Raw genomic sequence first — 12,040 nt, 5'->3', positions numbered from 1 at the left:
CTCTACTTGTAGGGCAACCAGTCACTTTGGATTAGGACCCACTCTAATGGTCATGTTCCAAGTATCCCTTTAAAGACTTTATCTCCAAATATAGTCTCATTCTGAAGTACGGGGGGTTAGGACTTCACATACAACCTTGTGGGGAGCCATGATTCACCCCGTAACACCAGGACTGAATGAAAAGGAGTTTGCCCTTTGCTTTGGATCACTGGCCGCCTCTGTGACTCTTGGGTGAACAGATCTGGAAGAAATGATTGCACTCCATCAGATCCTCTGCTAGGAGAGGGTGAGGGCTCGCCTGCTGCGATGAATTGCCACCCAACACTCCTTAAACTCTAATGAGGACCTTCTGACTGCCTTTCCACACTCCTCCTGTCTCCTGCCCAGTGTACCTGTGTTACTGCGTCATACACAGTTCCTTAAACGTAACAGCTCTCTAGGCAAGGGGTGGGTGCCCAGTTTAGTAAATCAAAATACAAGATGCACAATAACATTTGAACATCATATAAGCAATAAATTATTTCCATTAGTGAAGTATATCCTATGCAATATTTGCTACAGACTTACACTAACACAAATCATTTGCTATTCATCTGAAACTCAAATTTAACTGTATGCCCTGTCTTTTATCTGACAATGTTACTCCAGTCCCTCAGTGATTGATACACACATGCTCTGATGTCTAGGATTCTCACTTGTCACCCTCATGCACTTTACATAGAGAAATCCTCATCCCCTCTTGTTATGGATTGAATGTTTATGCTTCTGCCCAAATTTATATGTTGAAGGCCTAATACCAAGTGTGGCTGTATTTGGAGACAGGGCCTGTAAAGAAGTCATTAAGGTTAAATGAGGCCAGAAGAGTGGGGCCCTGATCCCATAGGATTTGTGTCATTATAAGGAGAGACACCAGAGAGCTTGCTTTCTGCTCTTCTATGTTCCCAGAAAGAAGAGGTCAGGTGGACACACAGTGAGATGTTCTACAAGTCAACAGAAGAGGCGCCAGAATGACACCTACCTTGCCAGCACCTTGAGGTCCAACTTGCCAACCCCTAGAACTGTGAGAAAATAGATTTCTATTGTTTTAAACCACTCAGTCAGTGATATTTTGTTACGGCAGCTGTAGTAGGCTAGCATACCCCCGAAGACCATTCACCAGGGACCAGAGCACAGAGTGGGATACGCAATTGGGTGCTCTTTCCTTGTTGAGTGACTGACAGATCTGGTCATTTTGGGTCCTATAAGAGAAACAGGTGTCCACCTTCTCTCCTAGGAATGAATCTGCATTAACCAGACTCTGCTGGACCGCATCATAAGGTACCGCTCATACTTCCAGTGCCTGCCCGCAGGGATCCTGGAAGACAGGGGATGTGTGCCATTTATTCATTCATTGGTATGCATCTAACATTAAGCCAAGTTCCTTCCACACTGAATGCTCAAACAATCTCCAATGGCACAAATTCAAGAAGGAAAATTGACATTTAATGAAAAGTGATATTAACCAAAGTGCTTTGGACTTGGGATTTTCTAGTTCTGAGGAGCCTGAATCAGTTTCCACACACCTCCTTCCATTCCCCAGGGCAAATCTTCTCTAACCACCCAGGATGGAGGTGATCCACAAATCTGAGTACACATGTCCGGACACCGCTGGGATGAGATCAAATGTTTCCTGTCAGAGCTGGGTCTCAGCAGCCCTCGGGGGGCTATCAGTGACCCCGAGAGCCGGTGTGAAAGTGGACCGGCAGCCAGCTGGCTTCACATTCCCACATTCCTTTAGCTTGTTTTCTTACTGTGGCAGATACGCAAGAGCATCCCAAATCCTCAAGGGACACAGGATTTCAGGAAAATCGTTGTTACTTTTACAAAACAGGAGATAGGGACTCTTGAGCCCCATGAAGTAAGAGAAAATTTAGAACATATACCAGAGGTTTTTAATGTATCTGCAATGCTGTCTGAGAAATATCCAAATGAATAGTATTTCTTTTCTCTTTTTTTTTTAAACATTCAGTTCCACCTGGGGACAAAAGTGCCATACATACACACCCCCAAAGATTAAGACAGGTCAGGGATCACAGAGTTGTGGCCACACAAACAGATTATCCTGTTTCCTGAGACATCATTTATGCTGCAGCTGCCTTCTTGGAGGAAGATTATGAATCACGTTGTTCTTCTCTCTTCCATTTGATCCGACACCATGTAAACAAGCAGTGTTGAATGGGAAAGAAAACATTTCAGGCAAATGATTTCGGTGCAGTTGGAACTGCTTGCCTTGTGTAAGCAACCTGCTTGCTCGGGAACAAGGTCTGATGCTAGAAGAAGCGGCCTTGGTGAATACATTTGGATAAGTGACTGCGAAACAATTATTTGACACCACTTATGTGACAGACATAGTGGTATTCCTTCCCCATATGCAATCTCATTTCACCCAGCCACCCTGGGGAAAAGTTACAATGGTACTACTTTTCCTAAATTATTATGAGAAAGCATGTCCAAAATTACTTAATAAAGGGGCAAAGTTAGCGTTTGCACCCATGTCTCACTGACTTAAGTAATAAATGTATCGACTTAGTCAACATTTAATTGTGATTAGCTATGCAAATGATCAATAGGTATTGAGTAGAAGAATGAATGAATTATTTTATTTGATCTTCTTTTATCTATTTTTGAACTAATGAAACTGAGATATAAATAGGTAGAAGAATTTCCCTATTTTTATAAGTCTTAAGGACAGTTTTGATCTTTTCTCTCTCATGAAGCAGTTGAAGGATGAGAACAGGCAAATTTTAAGAGACAAGCTAATATGATGAGGCTGAGATGTCAACAAGATATTACAATGCACCATCATTTGGGATAAGTTGGTTTTGGACTGAAAAAGCAAATAATGCTTTTTGAAGAATTTATAAATCACCTTCCTACAAAATCACAGACCACTCTGGTGTCAACAACCAGTTCATTGACGAAATAATAATAAGCAGAGAACAAGATACTAAGAAAGATATAGCTAAACTAAAGGTCACCAAAATGAATGGAGCATTTGGCTTTGATTAAATAGTGGTATAAAGTGAGCAGAATTGCAACAATATGGCCCACTTTAAATATACGTGATATCTTGCTTCAGTATGCTTCATATAAAACTTTTCAATTTGGGGGAAAATTTGGATGATACAGCTCAGCAGTAAAGACCCTGAGCTCCAGGTAAGTCTGCCTAAGTTTATGTCCCAACTACATATAGACCTTGAGAAACTCACCCATGTCTTAGGAGCTCCAAAGAATGAAGACACTAATTACAACTACTTCATTTAGTGTTAAGACAACTTAACGAATAATCCTTCCAAAGCACAAAGAAATTGCCTGATGTATATATAATACACATGGAAAAAGTAGAATGAAAAACTAAATGAAAACAAACTTTAAAAAATATATATTTATGTTTATAGGTCATAATGTGTGATCAAAACCGAAAGTTTCTGTGATGAATGCCCTTGCACTGTTCACCATGTAAGAATTTATTCACTATGTAAGAATTCGTTCACCATGTAAGAACTTGTTCGTTATGCTTCAGAAGATTGGAGACTGACGAGAATTAGGCTTGAGATGGATTAATGATTGTACATTGAGCATTGACCCCCCTATACTGAATTTTATTGTTGTTAACAACCATTTGATCAATAAATATGAGAGATGCCCTCTCAAAAATATATATATATATATATATATTTATACCATGATTTAAAATGGTCTCATTTCATTTTACTAATACCGTAACAATTGTGATTTGACAACTTCTGAATCTAGAAGTTAGGATTAATCTAGAAATTAGAAAAATTTGTTTTATTTTTCTTATTAATGACAGAAGACTTACTTTATCTAGAACATCAATACTAATCAAAGTAATCAGTAAATCAATAAGTATATAATCACATAGAAATCAGTCCTAATTCTAAATCAGGTCTATGATATTTATAGAGGGAATTGGGCTAATACTACTGGCAATGGACTAATGGAGTATTGTGGGAAAAGCACTGAATTAACAATTTCATAACTTTAGTCAAATTATTGCTCAAGTCACATTATGTCTCTAGGAAACAGATTCCTCATCTGGACATAAGGGGCTTGAGCAAAATTATATGTATGGTAGCTTCCATTTATCAAATGGAAGTTATTACCATTTTAGCGTTGCTTTAGTAATATCATACAAGTGTTAGTAACAATTATTATTATAAATAATTTGAGGTCTTCTTCCTGAATCACTGCTTCAGTCATTAAACCCAATTACCTTATTATCCAAATTCACATGGAGTATTGCCCTGAAAGGCATGTACAAGAATGACTTTGAAGAAACCAATGTGTCACTTCATGCATTCATAAAATAATCAAAGCCATGAGGCCACATGGTAAAAAGTCCAAGGTTGGCTGCCTCCTCTCCCCAATCGCCCCCTTTACTTCCATTTCTATTGCACATTTGGAGTATTTATTTACCCTAAGCTTAGACAAGACCCTGCTGTCCCTGAAGGAGATGTGGAGAGATCCAGTTCTGAAAGGGGACTTGGGAGAAAAACGTATTTCATGCCCATTGGCATTTGGAAGACTGTTGCACTATCTGTTGGGAAGTTTCTTGCAAAGAGTATAAACAGAAAGTTAGAGGGTGGCCGAGCATGTGACTTCCCACCTGACTTGAAGCAATCAGCACCTCCAGCTCACCATCTGCGGGATAGATCATCAGAGTGTAACAGACCATTTATTCGGATGACCTTGTTTTACTGATGTAGAAATGGAGGCCCCAAAAGTGAAGCAATGCGCTCAAGGTCACAGAATGAGTCGGCGTTGTTCCCAGAGACCGTGCTCTTGGCAATGCTTTTGCTTCTTTCAAGTCAAGCATGAGTGTGTGACAAGAAAGAATTTAGATAATTGTAAATAACAGGGAAACTATTCAGTGACTCCAGCCACACAATGAATCTATGTGCTGGAGTGGAGAGACTATGGACTTCACTTTCAAGAAGACCCTCCCTGAATCCTTATTTTTATTCAAAGCTACGTGTTTCTTTAGCCCATGGGTGTTGTCCTGTTTCCTTCTTTGTAAAACAAGGATGATACCGACTTCATGGACTTGTTGCTGTGTTAAAATACTATGTGATAGCAGATGCTAAGGAGCAGTGCGCAAAGCCTGAAACAGAGGGGGCTCTCAAACACCCTTCGCTCCCATGACTTCAGAAAAAGGCTGTGCTAATCACACTTGAGTCCCCAGTAGTCAGTCATTTTTCATAGAACATCCAGAGATAATTCATGCAACTGCTGCCTTTCAAATATTTGTCTTTTTGGTCACATTGTAGAAGGATACCTACTAAAAAAAAGTGCATTGCCAGGGAATGTAAAAGGAATTCTAAAAATAACCATTATAAAAGTTCCAGCTAAAGGGATTGGATAGAACACAGACAGACACCCACAAACACATCCTATATATATATATGCATTTACTTCCAACCCCCTCTCCTAAGACAAACAAACAGAACGAAACTCTGAAAGGACAGGTACATTATTTTTGAAGGCATAAATCCAAAGAGGAGAGAAAAGTACAATTTTGGAAGCTAGAAAGCAGATGCTTGAGTTGTAGTAACTAATGTAGCAGACCCACAGAAATAAATTCTTGAGCTGGCAGTGAAGGAAGACAAATGACTTGATTTAACCAGAGAGCAGCTGAAAGGCTCAGCAACTGACAGCATCATACACCTCTAAGGACGGCAGAGAAGACAGAACGAAAGGCAAGAGCAATGGTGGACACACTGTGGAAAGGCAGTAAGGTTACTAGATGCGTCCCCCTTATTCAGGCAGCAGGCCACTCACTCAAGTCTACAAAGTAGGGCTCATTCCCCTCAAAGGCAAATCAAAGGGTTTTTGGACAGACAGGTGCCAGAAAGAGTTGGGCATGAAGATGGGGGTCCCAGAGTGCAAAGAGGAAAAACAAGTAAAAATTTACATACTCAGCTGAAACATGGAGAACTCCCTGCCTTCCCTGTACACTGAGCTTATTATAGAGTTCTAGCAGACCAGCTTATAGCCTGGAGATCAGAAGAATCCTCTCTAAATAATCTCCAAGAGATTCAATATCTAAATACTGGTAAGTCCAGTCAGAGAGAGCAGGAAATTTGGAGGTAAAAACTTCACCAAAGAAATAATGAAACAGTTCCCCAGGTCGGAAGTACATGAGTTTCTATTTCAAAGGACTTAGCGTAGGGCATGGAAACAATCCTACATGAAAACAGATCAACAAGAAGTTTCAGAGCATTGGAGTTAAAAAAAAAAAAAGATTTTACAAGCTTCCAGACAATAGGGCCAGGTATTACAGAGGGAAGTAAGTTTTACATGTAGGATCAGGAATCAGTATAATACTGTGCTTCTCAGCAGCAACACGGGAAGCTAAAAGACAATAGAGGAAAGCACTAAAAATTCTGATGTGCCCCCTAAAGACTCCTATGCACAGACCATCTCTTGATTTCACAGGAATATACAATAAAGATATTTTCAGACAGGCATGGTCTTAAAGTTTCTTGAAAATCAGGTATACTTTCTTGAAAATCACCTGGCAGATTTTGTTTTCTCTGAAAACAGGCATAAAACAGGAAAAAGGAGAGAATGGGTTCTAGATTCCAAATAAGAGACCCGACACAAAAGAGTCAAAATTCATCCTCAGACTGAAGGCAGAGAGTGGAATTGCCTGTGCGCTCGGCCAAGAGACAGAGCAGGTCTGAGAGGCGCAGGCCAGAGAAGGTCCTCTAAGGAGATGACACTTGTAATTGCCTAGGGTCCTTGTGTGCATTCAGAAGAGCTTTACACAACTGCAGAAAAGTTTGGAGTTGAATTATTCATATGGATGCCTATAGAAAATACACAAATGAAACAAAAAGAAAAATCATTGGCTTCATAGGTAAATATTTTACAGGAAAGTAAAGACAATCACATGATATTACATGGGTCACCTAAGAATAGCATATACATAGTAAAAATAATATAGTACTGAGCATTAAACTCAATAAACCAAATAGCTAGAGAAGAGTATGGGAAAGATGTAACGGTAGGAAATATAGGGGACAGTAAGACAAAGAGAGGGATACTGGGAGTGGTGGGGATAAAAAAGCAAAATCCCGTCTTCTATTTGAGGAAGTCAATATGTAATGTCTAAAACAGAAAGATATGGAAATATAATCATGTCATTTTAAGATATCGAAAAAAATACCAATTAGTTAAAAAAAAAAAAAAAACTTCACAGGCTGTTGTTTCTTAGAAAACGTGTCTGGGGTGGGGCAAGACTGCTTTGTTCTTACCAAGTCTTGTGTAATTATTTGATCCTTTTCAAACACATGCATGTTTACTTTCGATAAAAGGCAAAATTAAATTGAAAATGGGCATTTTCTAAGTTTCCCTGCAAGATTTTTGCCATCTCTAGAAACTATATCACCGTTTTTAAATTGCCTTATTTCTTTTCTGCTTTCACCAGAACAATATTCATCACTAAGTTGGATGCATTGTTTCATCTATTTCCTCCAATAAATATTAAATTTAAGTCATTGTTACTAAATATAATGAATGTTTGTTGGTGTACCACCCAGGATCGTCTTTTTAGTGGTCCACCGTGTACCCTCCATCGGAAGTGCCTAGAACCGAATCACTGGTGAAAGTCAAGTCACCCCTCGAAACTCACCACTAGAGGGAAATGTTGGTCTTTTTACCAAGTCCTCATAGTCCAACGGGGAGCAGCTTCTTCAGGCAAAGAGTAGGGAATTGCCGTGGACTGCGTCACTGTTCCCTTCCTGGAGGGTGAAATAACAGCTCTTGAGAGGACTTTGGTGTCCATCTAGGTCAAGTCTCTGACATCTCCTTTTCTACACTTAGAAAAACCAAGGCCCAGAGATGAACGGTGCTTTCCTAGGTCAGGGATATGGACGGGAGGGCATTCATCCTAACACCAAAGTTCCTTATTTACCTAAACTGGGCAAACCAGGAATTGAACAGTCACTCAAAACAAGTTGCTTTACAGTGAAAAATCACTGACCTGGGTGTGATACTAAAAGTTAACACTCATTGAATGTTTGTTATGTAATAGGTATATATATGTTGGGTGTCTATTACGTGCCGGGAAGAATTTTGCAGTCTTTTTTCTTTATTCTTATTCTTATCCTGATCAGAGTCCTAGGAGGACTCAGTTGTTCCTGGATAGGAACAATCATCTTCCCCTTTCTACAAATGAGAAAACTGAGGTGCAGAGAGATTAAGTTACCTGCCCCAAATCAGGTGGTGCTTAGCCAAGCAGGGATCCTAACCCAGACTCTATGGCTCTGGAGTTCATAACCCTGACCGTAGTGCTTACTGATTATGCGTGGAGCCATGGAATTTCCCTGCTTCTGTGGACCAAGCAGCCTGTGCTCTCTGGCGCAGTGGTTTCACTTCCCTCTTTGCTAAAATGAAAGATGGAGTACGTTAGAGCAGCTTCAGGGTCTGAGTTCTTTCCATTGCCAATGTCTATCACAGTGTCCAGCTCAGAGGACCAGTTCACTAAATGTTAGGTTGGTACATATGATTCCAGTTACTCCACAAAACAAATCAGTTGCAGAGAAAACCTATTCATGTTGCGTTTCATAATTCATATGCTTTAAGAAAACTCCACAAAAGCTATCATTGTCCACTTGGTCTCTCTTAAGACTGCGGAGTTGATCCAACCAAACGTCTAATTCTTTCTGACCTCCCCCACCCCACACACAGCTTGTAATGCTGTTTTCCAGTCCATAAAACACAGTCATGTCACCATGTATACGGGCAGGCTCCTATGTCCGCTGCATCATATCATTTCATGGACTGATGTGTCACTGCTTTACAAAACACCTGGAGTCTGTATTGTTTACTGCTCTGGGCCAGCCAGGTCCTCCTCCTCCATGTTCAGAGACTGGTTTAGCTCACCCTTCCTCAGAGCACTGGGGCTGAGGCCAGGGGTGGGGCATTAGGGATGAGGGGGTGGTAGGAATCACATGCAAAGAGGAAGGTCTCCTGGTGGAGTTTACAGCTAGGGCAATTTCCTCCCAAAGATTGCACATCTCTGCACGGAGGAAAATAACGTTCCATGAAGAAGACCTACAGATTTTCAAACTCCCTTCTAGTAGATCTGAAGTCATTTAATGCAATTGTAGAGATGTTGGGGTACAAATGTTTCTGTCTTGCCCTCTTTAATCCATCTTCTATATATTTTTCAACATTGACTTTCTTATAGCATATAGTTCTGTGAATTAACACATATATAGATTCTTGCAACCACCATCACAGTCAAGAGAGAGAATAGTTTGATCACTCCCCAAGAACTGATATATTTTATAGGCCCGCCCTCCCTCTTCTCTAAGCCCTGGCAAACATGGATTTGCCTCCATTATTATAATTTTGTCCTTTTGAGGCCCTCATATAAATGCAATCATAGAGTGTATAAGTTTTGAGACTGGCTTCTTTCACTCAGCATAATGATTTTGAGATATATTCAAGCTGTTTTGTGTCTCTAAAGTTCATTCTTTTTATTGCTGAAAACAATTCCATTTCATAGATGTACCACAGTTCATTTATCCATTCACCCACTGAAAGATATTTTAGGTGCTTTCAGGTTGGGGCAGTTATAAACAGAGCTGCTATAAACATTCAAATGCAGGTTTTTTGTGTGAACATAAGGTGTCATGAGTCTAGGATAAATGTTTAGAAGTGAGATTGTTGTGTCATATAAGTATATGTTTAACTTTATAACAAACTGCTCAAATGTTTTCCAGAGTAGATATACCATATTGTTGCATTCCCACCAGCAATGCATAAGAACTCCAGTTGCTCTGTATCCTGTCCAAAGCTTATCATTGTCAGTACTTTTTCAAGGCATTCTACTAGTTCTGTACTGTTATCTTATGGTGGAGTTAATTCACATTTCTCTAATGACTTATGATATTAAGTATCTTTTTTTTATTTAGGTATCATTGACACACAATTTTATATTGGTTTCAAATACACAACACAGCGGTTCAACACTTACCCATGTTATTAAAACCTCACCCACTAGTACACTTATCATCTGTCAACACCGAAAGATGTTACAGAATCATTGGCTATATTTTCCCTGCTGTACTATCATCCAGATGACCAATGTATGATTGAGAATTTTTGTGCCCCTTTATCCCCCTCACCCTTCCTAACCTATCCACCCTAACCCTTCCTCCATGGTAACAACTGATCACTTCTCAATATGTATGAGTCTACTGCTGTTTTGTCCTTTCTATTTTGCTTTGTATTTACATTCCTCAAATAAGTGAAATCATATGGTATTTATCTTTCTCCCCCTGGCTTATTTCACTGAGGATAGTACCCTCTAGATCCATCCATGTTGTTACAAATGGCAGGGCTTCTTTTTTAATGCTGAATACTATTCCATTGTGTATGTGTATCACATCTTCCTTATTCATTCATCTATTGCTAGACACCTAGTTTGTTTCCATATCTTGGCTATTATAGATAATGTGGCAATAAACATATTAGTGCATATATCCTTTCAAATCAGGATTTTGCTTTTTTCAGGTAAAGTTCTAGAAGTGGAATTACTGGGTCGAATGGTATTTCTATTTTTAGTTTTTTGAGGAACCTCCATACTGCTTTCCACAGTGGTTGTTTCCAATTCACATTCCCACCAGCAGTGTAGGAGGGTTCTCATTTCTCCACATCCTCGCCAACACTTGTTATTTTCTGTCTTTAGGATAGTGGCCGTTCTAACTGGTGTGAGGTGATATCTCATTATGCTTTTGATTTGCATTTCCCTGATAATTAGCAATGTGGAGCATCTTTTCATGTGCCTGTTGGCCATCTTTATTTCTTCTTTGGAGAAGTGTCTGTTCAGGTCCTCCACCCATTTTTTTAAATTGGGTTATGTGGTTCTTTGGTGCTCAGGTATATGAGTTCTTTATATATTTTGGATGTTAACCTTCTATCAGATAAATCGTTTAAAAATATATTCTCCCATACTGCAGGTTGCCTTTTTGTTCTGCTGATGGTGTCCTTTGCTGTACAGAAGCATTTTAACTTGATATAATCTCATTTGTTCATTTTTTATTTTATTTCCCTTCCCTGAAGAGATCTGTGTTCAGAAAAAAAATTGTTCATACTCACGTTCAAGAGATTTTTGCCCATTTTCCTCTATGATCTTTTATGGTTTTAGGTCTTACATTCAAATCTTTGATCCATTTCAACTTTACTATTGTGTATGGAGTTAGACAGTGATCCAGTTTCATTCTCTTGTATTTAACTGTCCAGTTTAATATTAAGCATCTTTGAATGTGCTTATTTGTCTTTTAATGTGCTTGTCTTCTATATATGCACTTCAGTTAAGTATTTATGAAAATATTTTTCCCATTTAAAAAAATTTACCCATTTAAAAAATTTTGTCCGAGTTTTAAATGTTTTATGTCTTCTCATTATTGAGTATTGAGTTATGTGATTTTTAAATATTTTTCCCAGTCTGTGACTTCTCTTTTCATCCTCTTAAGAGTATCTTTCAAAGAGTAATTTTAAAAAATTTTTGGTAAATCCAATTTATCATCTTTTAAAAAATGTATGGATTGTGCTTTGGGGATGATATCTAATAACTTCTTGCTTAACCCTAGGTCACAAAGACTTCCAAAAGTTTTATACTATATGAAATTTTCAAATGTTTAATATTTTACATTTAGTTCATGATCCATTGTGAGTTAGTACTTGTATAAAGTGTGAGACTTGGTTCAGGTTCATTAACTTACATTTGGGTGTTCAGTTTTTTCCAGCAACTTATTTGAAAGACTATCTATCCTTTCTCTATTGAATTGCTTTGCATCTTTGTCAAAAATCAGTTGGCTACCTATGTGTGGACCTACTTATTGATTCTCTTCTGTACTTCTGATTTATGTTTCAATCCCTTCAAAATGCCACAATGACATAATCAGTGTAGACTGATCGTAAGTCTTAGAATCAGGTAATGTGAGTACTCCAATTTTATTCTACC

This window comes from Manis javanica, chromosome 5 (genome assembly GCF_040802235.1).
Source record: "Manis javanica isolate MJ-LG chromosome 5, MJ_LKY, whole genome shotgun sequence".
NCBI classification, from domain to species: domain Eukaryota; kingdom Metazoa; phylum Chordata; class Mammalia; order Pholidota; family Manidae; genus Manis; species Manis javanica.
The sequence above is the reverse complement of the archived record's forward strand: the minus strand, read 5'-3'. Positions refer to the sequence as shown.